Source organism: Schistocerca americana, chromosome 8 (genome assembly GCF_021461395.2).
Source record: "Schistocerca americana isolate TAMUIC-IGC-003095 chromosome 8, iqSchAmer2.1, whole genome shotgun sequence".
Lineage (NCBI taxonomy): Eukaryota > Metazoa > Arthropoda > Insecta > Orthoptera > Acrididae > Schistocerca > Schistocerca americana.
Window position 1 is genome coordinate 158370184 of NC_060126.1, and position 25867 is coordinate 158396050.

The window sequence follows — 25867 nt, forward strand, 5'->3', positions numbered from 1 at the left end:
TTTAAAATAGAATATTGGACGAGGTATGTGGATGATGTGCTGTGTGTGTGTGTGTGTGTGCAGGTACCAACAGACAATTAAATCAATTTTTTCAGTATTTGAATTCACATGACAGTAAAATTAAGTTTACAAGGGAGTTGGAAGGAGAGACTATCAACTTTTTAGACCTCATCATTGACATCAGTAACCAACAGTATTTATTTGCTATGTACAGGAAAATAACTTCAGCAGACACAGTAATACCACCCAGTTCCATGCACCCGATAACACATGCAGGCTACCTTTCCATGGTGCACTGCCTACTACACTCCTGGAAATGGAAAAAAGAACACATTGACACCGGTGTGTCAGACCCACCATACTTGCTCCGGACACTGCGAGAGGGCTGTACAAGCAATGATCACACGCACGGCACAGCGGACACACCAGGAACCGCGGTGTTGGCCGTCGAATGGCGCTAGCTGCGCAGCATTTGTGCACCGCCGCCGTCAGTGTCAGCCAGTTTGCCGTGGCATACGGAGCTCCATCGCAGTCTTTAACACTGGTAGCATGCCGCGACAGCGTGGACGTGAACCGTATGTGCAGTTGACGGACTTTGAGCGAGGGCGTATAGTGGGCATGCGGGAGGCCGGGTGGACGTACCGCCGAATTGCTCAACACGTGGGGCGTGAGGTCTCCACAGTACATCGATGTTGTCGCCAGTGGTCGGCGGAAGGTGCACGTGCCTGTCGACCTGGGACCGGACCGCAGCGACGCACGGATGCACGCCAAGACCGTAGGATCCTACGCAGTGCCGTAGGGGACCGCACCGCCACTTCCCAGCAAATTAGGGACACTGTTGCTCCTGGGGTATCGGCGAGGACCATTCGCAACCGTCTCCATGAAGCTGGGCTACGGTCCCGCACACCGTTAGGCCGTCTTCCGCTCACGCCCCAACATCGTGCAGCCCGCCTCCAGTGGTGTCGCGACAGGCGTGAATGGAGGGACGAATGGAGACGTGTCGTCTTCAGCGATGAGAGTCGCTTCTGCCTTGGTGCTAATGATGGTCGTATGCGTGTTTGGCGCCGTGCAGGTGAGCGCCACAATCAGGACTGCATACGACCGAGGCACACAGGGCCAACACCCGGCATCATGGTGTGGGGAGCGATCTCCTACACTGGCCGTACACCACTGGTGATCGTCGAGGGGACACTGAATAGTGCACGGTACATCCAAACCGTCATCGAACCCATCGTTCTACCATTCCTAGACCGGCAAGGGAACTTGCTGTTCCAACAGGACAATGCACGTCCGCATGTATCCCGTGCCACCCAACGTGCTCTAGAAGGTGTAAGTCAACTACCCTGGCCAGCAAGATCTCCGGATCTGTCCCCCATTGAGCATGTTTGGGACTGGATGAAGCGTCGTCTCACGCGGTCTGCACGTCCAGCACGAACGCTGGTCCAACTGAGGCGCCAGGTGGAAATGGCATGGCAAGCCGTTCCACAGGACTACATCCAGCATCTCTACGATCGTCTCCATGGGAGAATAGCAGCCTGCATTGCTGCGAAAGGTGGATATACACTGTACTAGTGCCGACATTGTGCATGCTCTGTTGCCTGTGTCTATGTGCCTGTGGTTCTGTCAGTGTGATCATGTGATGTATCTGACCCCAGGAATGTGTCAATAAAGTTTCCCCTTCCCGGGACAATGAATTCACGGTGTTCTTATTTCAATTTCCAGGAGTGTATTTACACCCCAAACCAACCAGATTTTGAAAACAATTAAAGACATACCATACTGCAATGGTTATAGTCCTACCCAAACTGACAACACACTCAGTAGAAAGAAGATGCAGGGGATAACAGCAGTCCTTTACTCTCCTCAAAAAGCACAAAATCACATTGATAATAAATGGGCCCCAGTACTGTATGTTGGTAGGACTTGACAGGTCGTTGCCAGGAAACTAAAATCCAGCAAATATATTCCAGCTTTTGACACTAGAAATACTGTTCCCAACCGTCTGTTCAACGGTGAAGATAAGATTCCACTCTTAGAACGGAGTGGAAGTTATAGGGTTTCCTGCGATCTATGTGACAAATTATATGTACGCCAGTCAGAAAGGACTATAACAACTAGACTGACTGAGCATGAAAGAAGTTGGAGACTGACAAAGAAAAATTCTGTTTCTGGTGACCATGCTCTGAATGAAAGTCATTCATATCTTATGAAATGTGATGTTCTCCATAGAAGAACTAAAGGCATAAAACTAAAGCTTCGCAAAATTCTAGCTGTTAATAAACACTACGCAAGCAATCCTGACCTGGTCCTTAATGACCAAACACAGTTCCATTGGTCACCCTTACTAAAGTAGCAGCAGTCAGCTATTATTTCTCTGAACATTATATAATAAGCTTGTTATAACTGTTCCACATCAACATTCAATAGACTTCTTACTTCTTCCTCCCCCCCCCCCCCCCCTCCAGTTTTAAGGCCTGTTCATTAAATTCATTAGTTTGTCCACATGACATAGCCTGACATAGGCTGTACGATTACTCATTTGTACAAAATATTCGGCTTTTACATTCACACAGTTTTAATACTTTCAAATACAGTAATATAACATTTATTTGTTCAGAGTCTATTTCAGTATTACATTATGCTAGTGTTTTGTACCGGTATAGTCATTAAATGTCACATATCTTTGTGCAACAATCTTTGTAAAGCTATGAACTCTCACTGAAGTTGTGCGAACTATCTGTTTAGTATCAAGTTATCTGACGATGGCCTAAGAAGCCAAAGCCGGTTTATAACGAACTATTAAATAAATATTATTGTGCAATATTAATACTGTGTATTTAAGCTTGTAAAGGTTCTAAGCTCACTTATTTAATTGCCTAGTGTTACTTCCACATGCAGGACAATTCGCGCACATAACGTGATGTATCTTAAGGAATTGCTCTCCCGCCCCCTAACGAAGGTCTAGCCCAGGAACCAAATTTTCGTTTCGGAACGCTTCGGGACGTACATGGTGTGATTTGCGATGCTTTCATTGTCCGCAGAGTTCCAATTACCATTGAAAGACTTGCCGGCCAACTAATTATGCGAGCTAGAGGAGCCATTAGCGTACAATGGCCGCACGGAAGTCTCCGAAGCGTCAGGCGATTGATGAATTAAATTGACTGGTAGGTGGGGTGTCCATTCTGTTTGCGTGGTGCCACACGACACTCAACTTGTGGGTAGTGTTTCAGGCCGCTGACTGTTGCAGGGTGCGACTCTACAACTTGTCGACAACGGTACGCAAACAAACTTTCTTCTGTGTTCTTTTGATGTGAACATCACCACTCTGGATACACTCACTGCTGCTCTATAGGTAAAGGTCTTTCAGGATCTGAGACATATTCATTTTACATCTGCTTACGTACTCTGGAAATCTCTATACATAGTGAGGCTCTGATATAGACCACGTACAGACTGCGTAAGTCCTGTTTCACTCTATTACCAGACCATTCTCTTATGGTGCGTGGGAAGAGCTTTTGTTGGTATTCTCCGTTGTCTTCACTCCAAAGAAGGGATGAGGAAAACCAACCAGGTAAAACATATAGGACCAGTTGTACAATCTGGGTTAAATCCAGGGTCAGCTAACGGAGGAATAGACTGAGTATCGGTTAAATTGGAGGGCAGGTTGTGCGGCACTATTTTATTCCGCGGTTAGTTATTCCCGCAATAGCGTTCCCATTCAGTTAAGTTGGCAGCAACTTCAGAGCATACTGGGTATATTCGCGTACGTTTATTTATATATTTACATTTTCTGTGTGTAGGCCATCAAGCAGATGTGTTTCGCAAACGTCATACATAGATTGAGTAGATTACTACATATAGCACTTACGTGCAGTAATGGTACATGCATTTGTCTTAGTATTCTAATTATATTACGTGTTACAAGAGAGGGCAAGCAGATTAGAATTCACTGGATGAATAGCAACATTTATTTACTAAGAAGGCTTTAAACTTTCTTTGGTACTGCTTTGGTTTACAAGTTTTCAAAGCTTGTGGCAGTTTGTTGAACCACATCTGACCATTAATATAAGGACTATTGTCAACTATGTTTATTTTGTCCTCTGCCTGAAGCAGTTCCCTTTACTTCTAGTATCATAATTACGTGTATCACTGCACTTATTTAGTTTGTTTTTACCATTCAGAAAATATATAATAATTTTATACAGATACAAAGAATACACTGTTAGATATTTATGTCGGACAAATATTTCACAACAATAGTCTTTAAACTTTAGTCCATTCATTAACGTAATAGCACTTTTCTGTAACGTTAATATCCTGTTCAGATGCAAGTCTGCCACACAACCCCACAGTTCTATACCATAATTAAGAAATAGATAAATTGTCCCATGGTAAACAATTTTTGTGTTTGGGTTGGCACTATTTTTGCCAATTGACTCATAAGATACAAGCTACTGCTGACTTTCTCTCACACAGAGCTAATGTTGTTTACCCAATGGAGATTTTTGTCCAGATGGACACCAACAAATTTAATGTTATCTGTTTCTGCTGATGTAATACCACAAATATTGTTTATTTGAGCCTCATGAGAGCTAGTTGCTTTAAATGTTAGTAGCTGGGATTTACTGATGTTGGTGTTTAGACCCTGATGTAGATTATATGCAGTTACTTTCGTCACACCCTTAGTTGCAACTGAATGTAATGTCTCGAAGTCTTTTTCAGAAAATAAGAGGGAGGTATCATTAGCATTGGTTACTAGATAAGAGTTGAAGGGTTGTGCCATGACATTGACATAAAACAAGAAGAGAAAGGGACCAAGGATAGATCCCTGTGGTACCCCATGGATTACTTTACCTCTAGACGATTGGAAATTTATTACCTCGTTATCTATTTTACATGAAATTTTAGTCCATTGATTGTGATTTATCAAGTATGTGGTCAGTAATTGCATAGATGAGTTTTTGATGTTGTAATGAGCAACCCATGGCTGACTGAGTCAAAGGCTTTGGGAAGATCTAAGAATATGCCAGCTGTCTTCATACCTTGGTCTAGGAGAGTGCACACTTTATAGAGAAATCCAGGAACTGCAGTAGTTGTGCACTGATCTTTCCTAAAGCCATGCTGTGTTTCTGTTATCAGTTTCTTATTTGTAAAATAATCAGTGATCTGAGAAAGAATAACCAGTTCAAAAACCTTACGAAAGGTAGAGATCAGTAATACTGGGCAGTAGTTTGAAACCTCTTTTGTACTCCCCTTCTTATGCACTGGTTTATCAATGCTTATCTTTAAACTGCTAGGATAAGTGCTTTCTCTAATACTACAGTTTATGAGGGGCATTAGTGGTTTAACTATTTCTTTCATGCATTTTTAACTACTATACTTGACATATCATCCCATCCAGCTTGGTACTTGTTCTTTAATGTGAGCATCATCTTTCTCATATCATTTTCTTTAACCTCATTAGATTCAAAACTCACTGCTTGAGGAGTGTCCTTCAGTATCTCTCAGCACATTTCTAAAATGTGTTGTAAAGGATGAGCCAGACAGTAGGAGATTTTTCTATATTATATGAACTTTCAAATCGTAACTTCAGTTTTCCATTATGGCCAAGCCACAGCCGGCAGTGTTAGCTGCCTGTAAATTGTTTCGTCCCACGGTCTAGTAACAGGAAGTGAGCACCGAGGAAGGGCGCCTTGTTCACGCGCCTCTTTCATGTGCTTACGAAGTAAGGCCGCCTCAGACGTCGCTTAGCAGGCAACGCTCTGGAAAGTTCCATGCCGCCCGCACGGTTTGCTCGGTCCTGACCAATCAGGGCGGAGGAAGCCGCGTGGTGCGTCGAATATACCCGGCCGCCCATCGTCGGGCCCGCTCTCTTGTATTCTTGCTCACCCGCGGGCAGGATGAGCGCCCTGTAGTATTGAACATCTTCCTCTTCTCCCGGTGCTGCGGCACTTAGGCAGACAAGAACCTTCGGTAGCTTCGCGAACAATGATTCGCCAAACTCTAAGCTCTGGCTCACCCTCACCCTCCCTAGGCCTATGTAATCCCTTTCAACATACTTTCGCCATAAATGGCCTTTCTCTAAAAATAATCCTAATCATTCCGTAACGCCCACCGCCTGCCCATACTTCCATCCTGCACAGTGTGTTGGATTTCCTGTTAGTGTTATGAAATGTTTATGAAGGAGGTTACATAATGGTTTGGGTGCCTTTATAATATTACCATTCTGTATAGTGCATAAGGGTTTATTGTCCCTAGTTGTGGAGGTTTTTCGTTACTTATTGATCATTTGCCATGACGTCTTTCTTACATTTGTAGTTTGAGATATTTCATTACTGTGGACTTCTTTTCTAAGGTTTGAAAGTTTGCTTTAAGGGTTTTATTAACAGTATCATATTTTTATTTGAAAATGTACAGTCTTGTTGATTTGTACACGACATTCAGGTCATGAATATTTTGCCTGAGTTTAATAAAGATGGGTGAGTCTGAGTTTGTTATTCCTTCCACTCTGTGTATTGGCCCTGTCTGCTTTTCTGTAATGGGACAACGGAATCAAAATGTCCCAGTAGGATGTCATAAGACTCATCCCATGTGTTATTTGATCGTTCCATATTGTAGATTCGATCCCACTTCTCCTCAGTTAGTTTTATTTTCAGAGAGTTTATATTACTATTGCTCATAACTCGTTTCTTTTGAAGCGTTTTTGGTATTATTTTAGGAGCTGTTTTTCTATATTCTATCTGTTGTGCAAGGTGGTCTGAGTAACATAAATCTATGGTACGAAACTTAGCAGTATATTCAGAAGTTTAGTTAATTATTGCATAGTCTATCATGGTAGAACAAGAATCTGAGACTCTGGTATCCATGGCAACTATATTTCTGAGATTGTATGAAGTTTATCATCTACAAGTTTCATGTTAGCAATGCTGCTGGAGCATGCATCAATGTTAAGTTCCCCAAGTATAGTAACGTCAAGTGGACCAGTTTGCCTATGGTATTGAATCTACTGAGAAATTTTACTTTAGTCGTCGTCTAGGGAAATAGCGTGTCTAATGTGAGCAATAATCAGATCGCCAAACCGTTCGTGTGAGGATATTTCGAGGCTGGTAGATACTGTAGACGAGTTCAAGAGTCTAGTAAGAAACACAGAAACTTCTGCTGCCTCATTCAATGAAAACATTAGAGTAACACATTTAACCAAGATTGTAGCATACCAGTACTTGCATATATAATGATCTATCGTAAAACTAGTTAAATGGTCAGGTATTTGTTGTTTGACGAGAAAGAGATCTCTCTAGAGTTCCGAATACAGTATGGGAAAATATGCTATAGTTGCCATTCATAAACAACTTCACACAGATCGATAGGGAAGCTGCAACAGACTTACGATCTCCCCCCTTCCTCCTCCAAGAAAGAAACACGTAAATATTATACCTACAAAAGGTAGCAGAGGCTACAGATCGGTGGTGCCCCGTATACGGAATTACGCTCGTATTACATGTTGTGCCTAAACTGTACACCCACGCAACATCACCCTAAGCAAGCATATCTGTAACTACAGGTTGGGTCACATAGAACTACTACACCATCCATGTGCCCCAGGAGTATTGGGACAAGGGTGATTCTGGCACAAAATACAGTTATCCGAGATTGCGGCGATGACGTCATCCAAGATTGTGGCCATGATATCATCCAAGATGGCGGGTTTTGATGGGAAATTTGGATTTTGGCAGGAAGATAGGTCAATTGGGATACCTCCACTAACCTTACCCCCTCTCCCAGAAAGTGGTGGGAAGTTCAAATTCCATCAGGACAATGCAGCATACCTCTACTAACCTAAGAAAATGGCGGGAAGATAGGTCAATTGGGCTATCTCTACTAACCTAAGAAAATGGCGGGAAAGGAAGTGCACTTGGGCTACCTCCACTAACGTAAGTCACTCGACAGTCACGTCGTCCTAGAAAATGGCGGGGAGAGTCCACTTGCTGTATTTGTTATCCGTTATATTCTATATTTAAATGCCCTGGTTCTTCACATACCACATGAAACATAACGAGTTTTTTTTATGTTTGGAGAGAGTCCATTACAGTTAAAGCATTTCAGAATGTCGTCAAATGCATTGTTCGCAGATGTTTCCTGGTTGTTTCCTGTTGCTTTATCAACTAGAAGAGAAGTATCGTCAGTGAATAGGGCGAACTTACTCCATGACGTGGTGCAGTGTGGGAGGTCATTTGTAAATATAAGAAACAGTAAGGGTCCCAATACCGAGCCTTGAGGCACTCCAGTGTTGACTGTGCCCCACTTGGATAAAGTTGGGATTCCATTACTGCCAGTTTCCTATCTGTAAGGTAGGATTGAATCCATGTCCCCATTATTCCATTTAATCCACAATAGTCTGCGTTATTTAGCAGAATTTCATGGTTGACAAAATCAGACGCCTTGAACAGGTCACATAGGATTCCAAATGGTACCAATTTTTGTTAACAGATTCGAGAATTTGATTGGTCCTTGTACAGCCTGTTACGAATTACAGAAACGAGCAGTTCTAACACCAAGCACAGTATGAAAGTGTCTCCATTTTATCTGCATGACCACATCCCCAAATTCTCACAAAAACAGCTCCTTCACTTATGCACATTTTAATCTGCATGTGACCCACCAAGGCTTGCGAAGACTTCATTCAGTTTGGCACAGCAGACCAAGCAGAGTGTGAAAAGCATGTTCAAGCTATACTGTAGGTGTATTCCCCTGTATTTCATCTAAGGACCCAAATACGGAATGTCGACAAATTTCTGGTTTCGCCAAGAGGAAAAAGTGATGAAATATCGAGGTTTAAAAGGTGTTTGTATCTTCTTAAATTATATTGTTTTTACACCATATGGGGTGAAACACTGCACGGCATCCAGGCGTATGGTTATAAGTTCTACAATCCACTTGCCATGTATATGCAATAACGTGGCAAACAACGGAGTTGAAAATCATCTTGATTGAGTTCAAAGCTGTGAAGAGATGGTTCTACTGAATGATTTGACAGGCTGTTTTCGAAGGCTTCCTGCATACACATTCATATTAATACTATAAAAAGATGTAGTTTAGATATACTAACGAAACATACTTATATTACAGATATAGCAGTAGCCTGTTTTTTTTTTTTTTTTTTTTTTTTTTTTTTTTTTTAAATGTTGACTGCTTAACTACCAAACGTTTAATAAACAATAAACTTCGTGTACTTCCTGTCAAATTTAAATCTTAGGGCACGACGCGTTCTCCAACTTAATTAATCAGTTCTTTTAAGAAATGGAACTTCCGGAATCTTGCCTCCTTTTGGAGAAATTTCTGCAGACGTTATGGTTGTGCCATAGTTTTCTTTCCTCACAGATTCGATTCAGTACTTATTATTTATCCGAGCTACCATATAGGCTTTCACCGCTACGGTGATTACAAACGATGTTTGTGAAAGCTAGTAGCGTGTTTCTTGAGTCGTCCTGGAACGTATGCTCTCGGAACTTTAGATAACTTATACACTCGCGATTTAGTCGGACAAATGGGCCGTGCGAGAGAGTAGCTGTCTTCATTTTAATGCAGTTCCCGGTTAGATCGATTTTACCGCGCAATCCGCTGCGTATTCGCCGGTCCGCACAACTGGTTGCGACGATTCAGCCGAGTTTGACTCTTCACACATGGCAATCCAGTAGTGCGGTTGCAGAAAAAGCACTCCGTCATCAGGCCACAAGTGGCCCATCGGGACCATCCGACCGCCGTGTCATGCTCATTGAGGATGCGTGTAGGAGGAGCGCGTGGTCACCACACCGCTCTCCCGGTCTTTACGATGGTTTTCTTCGACCGGAGCCGCTACTATTCGGTCGAGTAGCTCCTCAATTGGCATCACGAGGCTGATTGCACCCCGAAAAATGGCAACAGCACATGGCGGCCCAGATGGTCACCCATCCAAGTGCCGGCCACGCCCGACAGCGCTTAACCTCGGTGATCTGATGGGAACCGGTGTATACACTGCGGCAAGGCCGTTTCCCGCGCTTACAGAGGGCGGGGGTAAATTGTTGCCTCGGGTGGTTGTGCACTTTGTCGTTTATTAGCGCTTTGTTATTGATAAATCACACGCACTTGCTGCGTCGTTTTAAAGAATTCTGTGCTTTTCTCACTCTTGACGTGGAGCTTTTCGTCATTGAAGTAGAACTTCATCCTGTTGTTTGGGTTAAGGAAATTAGGATTACAGCAATAAGATCGAAAAACGTAATGCTTGAGAAGATATGTGTGAAAGACATATAATAATTTTGTTCACGTCTGTATTTTCTTTTCGATAAAAAATAGACAGAAAAATTTCATAACTGGCTTGCACAGACAGCTCTTGTTACGGAGATTTGCCACGCGGCTCACAGTCAGTTGTGTGCCCGGCGTTTCAACCGCGTGGCTCAACACTCGATAGTCGCGCATAACAGCGATTAAACTGAAATGGCCTCAATGAAGTCGCCAGTGTGAGAGGGGCCAGATAGAGTTTTCATGACTTACTTCTTTCTTGCAGTGTCCCCAATCCGCAGAATTCGTAAAGTATGCGAACGAGAATGTGATCGTAGAATTAAAACAAATTATACCAAAAATCTGGGAAGAAGAGCAGCTTCCAGGAGCTTGGACGTCGGATCTAATACATCCTATACACAAGAAAGGCGATAAGATGGAATCTGGGAACTACAGGGGAATTTCTTTAATACCTGTGACCTATAAGGTACTCTCAAAAGCATTGCTAAGTAGAGTAGAACAACAACTAAATCCACAGACTGTTGAGTACCAAGGAGGCTTCAGAAAGGAGAGATCATGCGCAGAACAGATCCTGCATCTAAACTGATAATCGCTTATCAAAAGCAGAGGAGCAAAAAGTTCCTGCTTACATTCACAGACTTCAAGAAAGCCTGTGATTTCGTAGACAGACACAGACTGTTCCAAATTTTAGGGGAGACAACCTTGGATAGAGAATCCAGTGAACTGGTTAAGCAGAACCTAAGCAACACAACATCCAAGGCCAAGTTCAGAGGAAAACTGTCGGAGGCCTTTAAGATTAAAACCGGGGTGAGACGGGGAGACGCTCCCCTTTGCTCTTTAACTGTGTCCTCGATCAGGTGATCAGAGAGTGGCGACAAAGAATGAAAGGACTGGGTGGAATACGACTGTCTATCAAGAAGACAGAATATATGACAAACATCACGGCAGCTCCTAAATGGATGACAATAGAAGGAGGGAAAATTCAGAAAGTGGTGGGATTCAAACACCTTGGAGAATGGATAGACATTGGACTGACCGAAAAAGAAGCAATGGGAGCACGAATAAACAAAATGAACTTAGCATATAAACTATCAACACCCACAATAAGAAGAATATTTAGATAAATGAAAACATGAAACATTACCAAACAGTGATCCGCCCTGAAGCTCTATATGCAGCAGAAATACTCAGCAAGAACCGGAGGGATCAAGAGGCTTGAAGAACGACAGATTCTCAGGAGAATATTACGACCTCGAAGAACAGAAGATGGTCAATGTGGAAACCAGGAACTGTATACCGAGATAGAAAAAATTTCTGAATTCATCAGGAAAAGAAGGAGCATGTTTTTCAGACACATCCTCAGAATGGACATTGCGAATCACACAATTTCTGATGAACAAGAAAACCAAATTACGATGGATCCCAGAGATTCAAACAAATATGGAAGAAATGAGAATACAGGAATCAGATATATACAACAGGGCGATTTTTAAATCTGAGATGCAGGCCTTCAAAGCTTTAGAGGGAAGAATGAGACCCAGAAGAAAATCATCTTGGACATAAGAACGAAGAAGGTTGCAAAGTATGAGAATGAAAGAATATTAGGAAAAAAGAGAGATTAGAAGAAAAGAAGCTGAAACGAATTAACGTGGTCCTAAGATGGTCAAAACGAAAGAAGAAGAAGAAGAGAGGATTTTTCAGTATTTCTGCAAACTCTCATGCTGACTGCGTCCAGTTCCCGTCCCCATCCATGCCCATTGAGAGCCTGTTCTACGTCTGTAGTACCGGCGTCCTCGCCTGGACGTCATCTTTTTCCGTGCTGCCTTAAAAGTCGCGTTACAGATCCAGTTATATCTACAGAATATACTCCGGATGCGGAGTTGTCGGCGGCATAACGTAGCACTGTCTCCTTCGAATACAGGTCGTCTAGATGTATCCAGTACGGTTTCGTGAGCACTATGTCGTCCTTTTTTATTATTCTTCTATTTTTAATGTCTGTTTCACTGGCAGTATGCGATAATCATTACCAGTTTCGAGCTTTTCCGTTCATTGTAGAAACATTACCTTAGTGGCTCTAAAAATGATTAATGAATAACATTGTTACATTTTGACCGATTAATAACTGTTAAACTTCCAACATTAAGTACCTAATTCACACTAAGACATTCAGCTTTTGATTTATGCGTGTATAATGGCTTGTACATTGTTGTTGTTGTGGTCTTCAGTCCTGAGACTGGTTTGATGCAGCTCTCCATGCTACTCTATCCTGTGCAAGCTTCTTCATCTCCCAGTACTTGCTGCAACCTACATCCTTCTGAATCTGCTTAATGTATTCATCTCTCGGTCTCCCTATACGATTTTTACCCTCCACGCTGCCCTCCAATGTTAAATTTGTGATCCCTTGATGCCTCAGAACATGCTCTACCAACCGGTCCCTTCTTCTTGTCAAGTTGTGCCACAAACTCCTCTTCTCCCCTATTCTGTTCAATACCTCCTCATTAGTTACGTGATCTACCCATCTAATCTTCAGCATTCTTCTGTAGCACCACATTTCGAAAGCTTCTGTTCTCTTCCTGTCCAAACTATTTATCGTCCATGTTTCACTTCCATACATGGCTACACTCCATACAAATACTTTCAGAAACGATTTCCTGACACTTAAATCTATACTCGATGTTAACAAATTTCTCTTCTTCAGAAACGCTTTCCTTGCCATTGCCAGTCTACATTTTATATCCTCTCTGCTTCGACCATCATCAGTTATTTTGCTCCCGAAATAGCAAAACTCCTTTACTACTTTAAGTGTCTCATTTCCTAATCTAATTGACTCTGCATCACCCGACTTAATTCGACTACATTCCATTATCTTCGTTTTGCTTTTGTTGGTGTTCATCTTATACCCTCCTTTCAAGATGTGGTGTCACCGCCAGACACCACACTTGCTAGGTGGTAGCCTTTAAATCGGCCGCGGTCCATTAGTATACGCCGGACCCGCGTGTCGCCACTGTCAGTGATAGCAGACCGAGCGCCACCACACGGCAGGTCTAGAGAGACGTACTGGCACTCGCCCCAGTTGTACAGTCGACTTTGCAAGGAATGTTTCACTGACAACTACGCTCTCATTTGCCGAGACGATAGTTAGCATAGCCTTCAGCTACATTTGCTACGACCTAGCAAGGCGCCGTATTCAATTGATAATTAATATTGTGAAGCATGTATCATCAAGAACGATGTTCTACAAATGTGGATTAAAGTTAAGTATTCCAGAAGCTACGTACTTTTCTTTATAGCATTCATTACGTATCCTGTTTCAGACCTCACGCCAGCCTGCGTGGGTTTAAGCGCGTGCCTTTCGGCTTCCTCTTATTGTGTCTAGGCTGTCTTGTCTAGACACAACACAAGACACTGTCCATTCCGTTCAACTGCTCTTCCAAGTCCTTTGCTGTCTCTGACAGAATTACAATGTCATCGGCGAACCTCAAAGTTTTTATTTCTTCTCCATGGATTTTAATACCTACTCCGAATTTTTCTTTTGTTTCCTTCACTGCTTGCTCAATATACAGATTGAATAACATCGGGGAGAGGCTACAACCTTGTCTCACTCACTTCCCAACCACTGCTTCCCTTTCATGCCCCTCGACTCTTATAACTGCCATCTGGTTGAGTACAAATTGTAAATAGCCTTTCGCTCCCTGTATTTTACCCCTGCCACCTTTAGAATTTGAAAGAGAGTATTCCAGTCAACATTGTCAAAAGCTTTCTCTAAGTCTACAAATGCTAGAAATGTAGGTTTGCCTTACCTTAATCTTTCTTCTAAGATAAGGCGTAAGGTCAGTATTGCCTCACGTGTTCCAACATTTCTACGGAATCCAAACTGATCTTCCCTGAGGTCGACTTCTATCAGTTTTTCCATTCGTCTATAAGGAATTCGCGTTAGTATTTTGCAGCTGTGACTTATTAAACTGATAGTTCGGTAATTTTCACATCTGTCAACACCTGCTTTCTTTGGGATTGTTTAGTCACATTAATGTGACAATCTTTCAGAAGCCTGAATAACCACCTATGGCAGCAGTGACAGCTGCGAGACATGCCGGAAGAGAGCCGATAGATGGAACCGTCAGGGATGTGGAGCCATGTCGACTTCAGTGCCGTGGCTAGCTGTGTTACGACTCTCGATTGAGGATCCATGGTTCGAATAGCCCAAACGAGGTGGCCCACAGCTTCTCGGTTGGTTTTAAATCCGGGGAGTCTGGTGGCTTGGGGAGTGCAATAAACTCACCCGTGCACTCTTCGAATCACGCACGTACTCTGCGAGCTGCGTGACAGGTTACTGGTAGATGCCATTGTGACGAGGAAAAACAAACTACATGTAGGGGTGGCATACTAGTGTTGATCCACTATACCTTCTAGTATGGTAAAGATTAGCCATGGAATGCTCTCTGGGCTGGACCCTGCTGACCATTGGTGCAGGGTGTTTGCTTTCAGACGTTTCATATCGCACACGCCAACGGCCATCTTTCCGATAGAGCGTAAAACGTGATTCATCTGAAAAGGCCACCTTTCACGCCTCAATGGATGTCCAGTTGCGGTATTGCTGTGCAGATTCCAGCGTTCGTCTCTAATAAACAGCAGTCGGAGTGAGTGCATGAATCAGTCGCCTGCTACGGAGGCCCATACGCCGCAATGTTCGTTGAACGGTCGTTGAGGAGGCACTGTTGCTAGCCCCCTTGGTTCAATCTGGACGGTCAGTTGCTCAACTGTTGGACGTGTTTTCGCCCGTACACATCCCCCCATCCATCGTTCGCCGCTATCATCTATGGCGTGTGGTGCACAACAGTTACCGGTTTTGGATAGTGCCATTTTTCCATGCACTGTATACGTTAAGCACGGTGACACGCGAACATAAATTCTGCCGTTTCGGAAATGCTTCCACCCTTGGCCAGAAAGTCAAGTATGCTCTTTTGAACGTCAGATAAATCGCTCCGTTTCCACATTGTGACAACGATTGCAATGTATTCTGTGTTCCCTTTCTGCTGTATATACCCTCCACTGCTAGTAATGCTTACTGCCACCTGTGAGTGGTTATTTCACATTGACTTCAAACATGCGACTAAACCGAATATGCATACGGTCGAGTATACATCTCCATCTGTACCTGCAAATCACTGTGAATTGTATGGTGGGATTTTTTACTCACTACACATAGGAAAGACTTTCCCGTTACATTGACAGGTGGTGCATCTATCTCTATGAGAGCTGTTACTAGTCCGATTCTATCCTCGTGATTTCTACAGGAATGACTTGTAGTGAGCAGTGGAATATTTCTGTAATCGGTTCATAACTGTTTACCTCGCCTTCGGAGGGTTTGTTAATAATGGGTAAGCTCCCTCCCACGATACTGCAATCGTATTTTAACTCTGCACCTGGATACCCTTCCTGTGTCCACTGTCTACAGTTATGGAATGGGAAGATGAAGCTCTTTATAGGGGAAGTATGGCTATCCTTTTGTCCTCTTCGTCGCGTGACACTTGCGGTAAAATTGGGCCCTTATGTTTCCACCATTTTGTAAAATAAGACGTACATTATAAGGAAGAATAAAAGAAAAGAAAAAAAGATGCACTACGAAGTAATTATCGGAATGTGATGGAAAACGGTCCATGTATTGTAAATGTACAGGTAAACAAATGACTACAGTTTCAGAAAAATAGGATGATTTATTAAAGAGAAATAGCGTGACAAATTGAGCACTTCAATAACCCATTACTCCACCTCTGGTCCTTATGCAAGTGATTATTTGACTTCGATTGATTAATATTGTTCGATGTCCTCCTAACTGATATCATGCCAGATTCTGTCAAACTGGCGCATTAAACCGTCGAAATCCCGAGCCGGTTGGAAGGCCCTGCCACGACGTTCTCAGTTGTGGAGAGATCTGGCGACATTGATGGCAAAGGCAGGGTTTGACAAGCATGAAGACGAGCAGTACAAACTTCCACAGTGTGTGGGCGGGAATATAAGCTGGATGGCTTGTCATGAAGGGCAACAAAACGGAGCATAGAATATCGTCAACGTACCATTGTACTGTAAAGTGCTCGGCTGACAACCAAAGTAGTCCTGCCGTGAAATGAAATGGCATTCCAGACCGTCACTACTGGTTGTCGGGCTGTATTGTGTCAGGTAGGTACCCACCACTGCCTCCAGACAAGTCTTTGCTGGTCATCGGGACTCAGTTGGAAAGGGAAGACACTCCAGTCAATGAGACTCCAGGCCAACTGTACCCAACACAACTGCAAACTGGCTTCACGCCATATTGAGGTCAAAGGCAGCTGGCGCAAGGGGCACAGTGAGCTCAACTCCCTTTCTATAAACCGCTTATTAATGGTCCTTGTTCTGCATCACCAATTGCACGTCGGGTAGATGATAATAACGAATTCGGGGTTCTGAGTGACTCACGTTCTGTTGTCTCTCTAGGTCGACTGCTTCATTCTTGACGCTGTGTTAGGTCATGGTTCGCCCACTCCTGCCAACATCATAGAATAGTGGCATTGCTCTTATTCAAATCTCGAGCGATTCGCCGAGTCCTCCAACCGGCTTCTTTGAGTAAAATTACACGTCCACTCTCAAATGCTGACATCTGCGTATATTGTTCACGGGGCTGTCTGCAAGGCATGCACTACTGGCCATTAAAATTGCTACACCACGAAGATGACGTGCAACAGACGCGAAATTTAACCGACAGGAAGAAGATGCTGTGATATGCAAATGATTAGCGTTTCAGAACATTCACACAAGGTTGGCGCCGGTGGCGACACCTACAACGTGCTGGCATGAGGAAAGTTTCCAATCGATTTCTCATACACAAACAGCAGTTGGCCGGCGTTGCCTGGTGAAACGTTGTTGTGATGTCTCGTGTAAGGAGGAGAAATGCGTACCATCACTTTCCCGACTTTGATAAAGGTCGGATTGTAGCCTATCGCGATTGCGGTTTATCGTATCGCGACACTCCTGCTCGCGTTGGTCGAGATCCAATGACTGTGAGCAGAATATGGAATTGGTGGGTTCAGGAGGTTAATACGGAACGCCGTGCTGGATCCCAACGGCCTCGTATCACTAGCAGTCGAGATGACAGGCATCTTATATACATGGCTGCAACGGATCGTGCAGCCACGTCGAGTCAACAGATGGGGGTTTGCAATACAACAACCATCTACACGAACAGTTCGACGACGTTTGCAGCAGCATGGACTATCAGCTCGGAGACCATGGGTGCGGTTACCCTTGATGCTGCATCATAGACAGGAGTGCCTGCGATGGTGTACTCAACGACGAACCTGAGTGCACAAATGGCAAAACGTCATTTTTTCGGATGAATAAAGGTTCTGTTTACAGCATCGTGATGGTCGCATCCGTGTCTGGCGACATCGCGGTGAGCGCACATTGGAAGCGCGTGTTCGTCATGGCTATACTGGCGTATCACCCGGCGTGATGGTATGGGGTGCCATTGGTTACACGTCTCGGTCACCTCTTGTTCCCATTGACGGCGCTTTGAACAGTGGACGTTACGTTGCAGATGTGTTACGACCCTTGGCTCTACCCTTAATTCGAGTCCTGTAAAACCATGCATTTCGGCAGGATAATGCGCGACCGCATGTTGCAGGTCCTGTACGGGCGTTTCTGGATACAGAAAATGTTCGATTGCTGCCCTGGCCAGCACACTCTCCAGATCTCTCACCAACTGAAAAAGTCTAGTCAATGGTGGCCGAGCAACTGGATCGTCACAATACGCCAGTCACCACTACTCTTGATGAACTGTGGTATCGTGTTGAATCTGCATGGGCAGCTGTACCTTTACACGCCATCCAAGCTCTGTTTGAGTCAATACCCAGGCATATCAAGGCCGTTATTACGGCCAGATTTGATTGTTCTGGGTACTGATTTCTCAGGATCTATGCACCCAAATTGCGTGAAAATGTAATCACATGTCAGTTCTAGTATAATATATTTGTCTAATGAATACCCGTTTATCATCTGCATTTCTTCTTGGTGTAGCAATTTTAATGGCCAGTAGTGTAGATAGTGTCCAACTGAGTTCACGGAATGAAATCTGCTGAGTCTTTATGCTCCGATATCGACATCTGCTCTGGTTACTATTCTCGTCAGCTGCGCCATGAAATTTCGCTGCAGCGTCACACATTCATCCATCTGCCGCCCTAGTTTACAGTTTTGCATTTCCCGACGATACCTGTATGAATATCAGTTAGTGTCCAGTCTGCGTAATTCCTTCGTAGTGCGTCGCTTTTTGTGGGATAGAGCTTGTAGTATATTGTCGGAAGTTTCCATTTAAATAAAATCACAATGTGTGCTTTGGCTGCATTTTAGTAGGTTTTGAAAGAGGAAAATTTTATAGGATTCTTGACGAATCGATGCTTTTTATTTGTCTGCAGTTGGCTGAAATACTCAATTAAAAATTACATGTAACTGAGCAAGGTCTTACCGAAAGGGTGGCGAGATAAGACCCTGTCAAAGGCGATGGCACAGAAGAACGGGGTGCCAAAGGGGTGGAGCGGAAGCGCAAAAACTAACCAGAACAAAGGACAAGAAAGATAGACAGGACTACGGGAATTCTCCTGCATCTTGTGTTCCTGTCTTCTATCTATAACAATAAGCATTTCCCTTGGCCCGTGACTGCACACGCATGCTGTTGTTAGTTTCATTTCGTCCTAGTAACATCATAAAAAAGCGACTATTACGGAACAGACGTTTGTCGCAAACATGGTTAATGGGGCAACATTGCGCTCGGTTAACGTAGCTGTCGTCTACACAGTTCGCTCACGTTCAACAATGGTATTTGCGCTGCTCATTCGCTCCGCCATTGTAGGTTTGCAAAGGTCAGGAGCAGGTGCTGAAGAAAATGTGGTATTATCTCGAAGACTTCAGATTCTCGCCGATTTCTGCCGAATGAAGAGTGGTGTGAGACGCTATGGTGGAGGAAGCAAGCAATAAAGGTGGGGTGGATATGTAATTTATTTGCTGCTCACAAGTTGCAGTTGGTACGATGTACTGCGTAAATAAGAAGAAATTTAAGAATAAGCCTTCTGTGACTGATTTATAGTATTACAGGACTTATCAGTCTTCGTGCCTGTAAGTGGCTATACTTTTTTCGTCTGGCAAACTACACTTTCGTGAATCCTTGTATTAAAAAAATTTATACTTTGCGATTGGCATTTGTGTGCATTGCTCAAGCATTTGGTGTCATAAGACCACTGGAACTAGGCATTACTTTTTACTGTATTACGTATTTTGTTGTTATTCGAACGTGAATGAAACACTGACGTATTATAAAGCATTGAAAGTCGAATATGCAGTAGCAGCCATGAATAATAAGACATAATTTTATGTTACCTACATTAACTTATTTTTAAATTTATTACGATTTGTAATTTTAATTACTACAATGACGCATTTAATTTCCTGTACGCAGTATTGTTCGTCAATATAGTTCACTTATGTACTATTTTTCAGTACTCCTCCGTTTTTATTAATCGTTCTCACATAAGTACAAAATTTGATAAATTGCTTAGAAAATAATTGGAGAGAGGTACTCTAAACGGGTAGGTGGCTGGTAGCTCTGCAAGGGCCGCCGTCAATCAGCTCGGGACGGATCTGCTACTGAGTGAACACTAGCTATTATTTCATTTTTTAGTTTTTTTAAATTCTTGAAGACTGACGTGTGCTCTTCTCTTGCGTTTATCGCGTGTAGTGTATGCATCTGTGGTCTAGGGGTAGCACATTTGATTAGAAATCAAATCGTCCTAGGTCCCCTGTTCGAAACCCGCCACTTCTGAAACTTTGGTTAACAATCAGCATTGGTGGCCGAAGACTTCCAGCATAAGAAGTCATCCTTATTCTGCCAATGGCCATGTCAAAGAGGAAGGAGCGGACAGAGGTTCAGCGCACTCTCTTGTCCTTGGAGTGGGAAACTACCCTTCAAGGTAGAAGTATTAGCAATGATCAACGGCGTGAGGGTGCAGAACACAATGAAAACCATTACACTAAAGTCACATAACGTGCATACACAGGACATGTGGTCTGTAATTGAAAAAGTTTCATGATGATCTCTCCACTGGCAAGATTCCAGAATAGTTCCCCATTCGGATTTCCTGGAGGGGACTGCCAACGGAGAGGTGACCATGGAAAAAAGATTAAATAACCAGCAAAAGGGTAATGTTCTACGAGTCAGGGCGTGGAATGTCAGAAACCTGAACGTGGAACAGAAACTATAAAATCTGAAAATGGAAATGCAAAGGCTCAATCTAGATATAAGTAGGGGTCAGTGAAGTGAAATGGAAAGAATGCAAGGGTTTCTAGCCAGATTAATGTAGGGGAGTATCAACAGCAGCAGAAAATTCTATAATGGGAGTAGGATTTGGGATGAATAAGAAGATAGGCAGAGAGTGTGTTGCAGTGAACAGTTCAGTGATAGGGTTGCTCTTACAGAAGCAACAGCAAACCAACACTCCAGTACTGACAACGCCAGTTCAGGTATACATGCTGACATCGCAAGCTGAAGATGAAGAGACAGAGAGAATGTATATGTGACTTTTTCCAACAACTGGACATGGTTTATCTTCGATGGGTCTACAATAGATTATAGTTTGAAGAGGGGCTAACTCAACCTCAAATTCAGTATAGAATCTGACAGCAATTCTATTGGGGCCTGGAAGCTTTGTTCAATTGTAACAATTTCAAATCACACTAATACTTATTTCATTCATCTGTTCAGTGGTACAAGGATTAAATTGGGCAATTCTCTTGGGTCCTCCTTTGTAAAGGAACATTTGAAAACAGAGTTAAGCATTTGAGCTTTTGCTTTGATACTGTCAGTGTCAGTTCCTTTCTCATTCACTAGGGACTGGACACTAACTTTGGTGCCACTAACAGCCTTTACATATTATGAGAATTTCTTTGGATTTTGTGAAATGTCATTTGACAATATTCTGCTAAGGTAGTCATTGAAGGCATCACACATTGCTCTCTTGACAGCCTAATGTGTTCCGTTCAGCATCTCTCTATCCATAGCCCTGCGCTTTGTTTTACACATATTACGTGGTAATCTGTGTTTCCTTAGAAGTTTCTTTCCAGTGACTGTATAACATGGAGGTCCCCTCCCATCATGAACTGTTGTACTGGATACACATCTATCCAGTGTATGGTCGACTATTCTTTTAAACTGTGCCAGAGTTCCTCTACATTCTCCTGACCTGTGCTGAAAGTTTCAAGTTCCTCATTGATATATGACACTACTGATTTTTTATCTAGTTTAATGAGCATATATATCTTTCTGCTTGTTTTAGTTGTCCTTTGTAATCATTGTTGCCACAACCACATCCTGGTCATTGATACCAGTTTCTATGTGGACATCCTCAATGATGTCAGGTGTATTTGTTGGCATTAGATTTAATATATTTCCGTCATGGATGGGGTTCCTAAACACCTGTTCTAGATAGTTTTCAGACAAGGCATTTAGTAATGTTTCACAGTGTATCTTAACTTATCATGCCCACCACTAACAAAACAGTAATTTTCTCAGTTAATTGTTGGATGATTAAAAGTCTCCACTGATGATTACATTATGATTGGGGAACTTATGTACAAGTGAACAGAAGTTTTCTCTAAAGTTTTTGATTAAATCAGAGATGAGCCTTCCCGTTAGTCTATCCTTTCAATATACACTTAAATTTTCCCCAAAAATCTCACTGCTATCAGTTTCAGGTTTCAACCAGCTTTCTGTAACTAGTACTGTACTGGTTAATGGATTGTTTTACCTAGTTTCTTTTAAATGTCATTAACAAAAACTACACCAGAATTCTGTTGTTCATCCTGGAGCTTTGATTTTTCTTTGTAAAACAGTGTTTTCTAACCTAGTATTTGTTACCTTTTTCTGCTACTGTACTGTTGTTGTGGATCAGAGATAACCAAGCTATTTGAGCTCATTGCCATAAGAACTGTGAAACCTGTCTCTGTCATGTGAATGTATAATACTTGCAAGAAAATTGGGGCTTATTTTCATTCTTTTGCAAGCATTTTTTGTTGCTGAGGTTTCAATGCATTCACTGTAAAGCTAGAGCTCTATCTTAGCAAATATGTGAGCTAGCTCAGCTTGTTTCTGACTGTCTGTAAGGGACAGTCAAATGAAAACTGAACACCTGCAAAAACAGACTATAGAATGATTATGGTGAAAGATTTGGCCTGTATGGAGGATGTGGTAGTATTTCCAAATCAAATCACCAAAGCATATCCTTTGTCTGATTGCCAGTATGGAGGCGAGCGCTATCATGCGACAGGATTATTCCTCTGCTTCATCAGTTTCTTGATGTGGAACCATAATCAGTGTGCTGTGCTGTGAAGACACTTCACAGAACCTGAGACATGATATAAATCAAAACCTCCAGGAATGCTCTGGTACAAAATCATCCTGTTGCACAATAACTCCCACTCTTACATTTTCAGTCACCTGAAGTCTACCCTTTGGTTGAAAACACTGCACAATCTTCCATGCAGCACAGATCTTTTACCATGTGATTTTCACATCTTTGGCAACCTGAAGGAAGACATGTGGATGTCAGTTTCTGTTGGACAAGGAGGTGCAAGAGTGAGTGTCGTTCAGGATCCATGGCCTACTGTATTCTGTAAAACAGGAATTGATTGACTCCTCCCCCAGTGGCCTGAATGTCTTAACACACATGGTGATTACTTTTTTTTGGAATCCTCCTATGGCCCTGTTGTGCCAGGTGTTCAGTTTTCATTTGGCTGCCCCTCATACACCTATATTTATACTCTGTAAACCTTGGGGGAAGTGTGTGACAGAGGGTACATCCTATTTTACTACTTATTAGGGTTTTTTCCCATTTCATCCACATAAGGAGTACATACGGGATGAATGACTATTTAAGTGCCTCTGTGCATGCTTCAATTAATCTGATCTTATTCTCATGATCCTTACTGGAGTGTTATGTTGGAGATTGTAGTATATCCTTGGACTTACTGTTTAAAGCCAGTTCTTCCAACTTTGTGATTAGGTTTTTCCAGGATAGCTTACATCTGTCTTCAAGTGTCTGCCAGTTCATTTGTTTCAGTGTCTCTGTGAGACTCTTCTGCAGGTCAAACTAACTTGTGATTATTTGTGTTGCCCTTCTCTGTATATGTTCAATGCTCCCTGTTAGTCCTGTTTGGTACAGGTCCCACACACTTAAGCAGTATCCTAGAATGGATTGCACGAATGATTTGTAAGCAATCTTCTTTGTAGACTAAGTGCATTTCCCTAGAATTCTACCAATAAACCTAAGTCTGTTATCTATTTTCCCATGACTGAGCCTATGTGATCATTCCATACAGATACTGTAGTCATAGGATATTATGTTATTTTGTTTTGTGAAGTGCACAGTTTTATATTTTCGAACATTTGGAACAAATTGCCAGTCTTTGCACCAGTTTGAAATCTTATCAGGTCCTGACTCAGTATTTGTGCAGCTTCTCACAAACTGTCATCCTTCATTGTACATAACTGCATCATGTTACTATTAAGGTTACTTTTAATATTGTGTACAAGGTCATTACCATACAACATGAACAGCAGAAGCCACACACATTTCCCTGGGCACACCCAAAACTACTTCTACACCTGAGGATGATGCTCCATCCAAGATAATATGCTGCGTCTTCCGTACCAAAAAATTCTCAATCCAGTCACAAATTTCACTTGATACCTCACATGATCATACTTCTGATAATAAGCTTAGGTGTGATACTAAGTAAAGTGTTTTTCAGAAATCAAGGAATGCTCTACCTATCTGACAGCATTGATCCATGGCTTTCAGTGTGTCATGTGGAAAATATGTTAGTTAGGTCTTACACGATCCATGTTTTTGAGATCCGTGCTGGGTGGCATGGGGGAGGTCATTCTTTTTGAGACACCTCATTATGTTTAAGATCAAAATATGTTCTAATATTCTACAACAAACTGATGTCAAGGATATTGTATGGTAGTTTTGTGCATCACTTTCATTACCTTTCTTGTAGACAGGTATGACTTGTGCTTTCTTCCAAGCACTGGGCATGGGTTTTTATTCAAGGAATCAATGAAAGATTATAGTTAACAGAGGGCTTAACACAGCCACAAATTGGATATAGAACCTCTTAGGGATTCCATTGGCCTCAGAGGCATTGTTAAATTTCCCCTGTACAGGTTTTAAAGAGGAAGTCCATTTCCTCCATCTGCCTGTGAGTCATGTAAACAGTGTTCCTTGTGCATTGATATTTTTACTGCTTATGTATTGTGGCTCAGAGTTGGAGATGAGGCCAACCTAGAATTTGCCTAAACAAGTGTGCCAACATGCCAAAAATCTTCACACATTCTCACCATTATAGTAAACTGATGGTTGTTAATTCAGTTTACATCTAGCTCAACTGCCTGTCTCATAAGACAATGTGCAGAGAGTGAAGCTATAGGATCTGATGAGAATGTTCAGAGATTCAGACTTGAACATTGATTCTTGAAATTCCCCAAGTAGATTTGCATGTCATATCAGATAATTTTTCTTCGAGTTTCTATCATTACATGTCGTATAGCACTTCTGTCAAGTACTCCATTTGCTATCCTTCTCTGTGTTCACTCAGTGTCTCCTACTCAGCTGTTCTGTCCACTGAAAGCATTAGAGAATAAATCCTTCGTCTACTTCTGTCTTACTTATATCTTTGCTATTCTCTTAGTTTTTTCTTCTTGTCTCTTGTAATGATCCCAGTATTACAAGAAGCTGAATCACTCCATCACTAGGTACATACTACATACCTTTCTGAAATGTGACATACCGTTACTTCTTTGTATTCTGACATGACAGGAGCAAAATAGGAAATATAATGATATCAAATAACACTGTGAGCTAAGAATGAAGTTCTCACTATGACATTCTTGTGTAGGCCAATAACACATTCTCAATTTTCATGTCTTGTCAAATCTGGGTAAAACATGAAGCTTTAGACCTGCATCTTGTGATTTTTCATCAGGCCTTCGACAATTACCTCCATCAACATCAACAGCAACTGATTGCCAGTGACTACTGATGAAGTCAGTGGAGGGCAATCATTGAATGCTTGATGTTTTCTCAAGATTTGACATAACAAGAAAACTGAAAATGGTTTGTACAGCACTGGGGTATATTTGGAGGTCATGCCCGGTATCACTTCCAAAAATAACTACTCAAGCAGACATGCATGCAATGTTCACTGCCTGCCAAGAAAAAATGTGAAGCACTTAGCAGACATGATCATATATCAATGTAATATCCTACCTGTGCACATCATTGGTATATATGAAATGATTAAATTGCAGTTCCCTGCATCAGGTAGAGTGGCCACCAGAGCATTAGTGCTAGTCATGTTTATTGTTGTTACCAGACCTGGTAGGATATACACCATCCATCCAAAAAGTTCCTAGACTGATTTCTCTCCTGGCATCAGCTGGATTATGTGTCTTCAATATGCAATACGACAAATGGTCTATAAGACCAGAAATGTGTTTTCTCGACAGTGACAT

At 42.4% G+C, this 25867-nt stretch overlaps 1 protein-coding gene and 1 pseudogene across 2 annotated transcripts in view; one reads left to right on the forward strand and one right to left on the reverse strand.

Moving 5' to 3' along the window:
* The first annotated feature begins 3192 nt into the window (after positions 1-3192).
* Positions 3193-25867, forward strand: part of LOC124545218 (fatty acid synthase-like) — a 435708-nt gene continuing 413033 nt past the window's right edge. Inside the window, exon 1 of one of the 2 annotated variants that reach the window (XM_047124086.1) lies at positions 3193-3275. The gene's annotated coding sequence lies outside the window, so the exon portion shown is untranslated. Of the gene's footprint in view, positions 3353-25867 lie in introns of both variants that reach the window. The other variant, XM_047124089.1, reaches the window with a different exon arrangement.
* Positions 9913-10030, reverse strand: LOC124546407 (annotated as a pseudogene).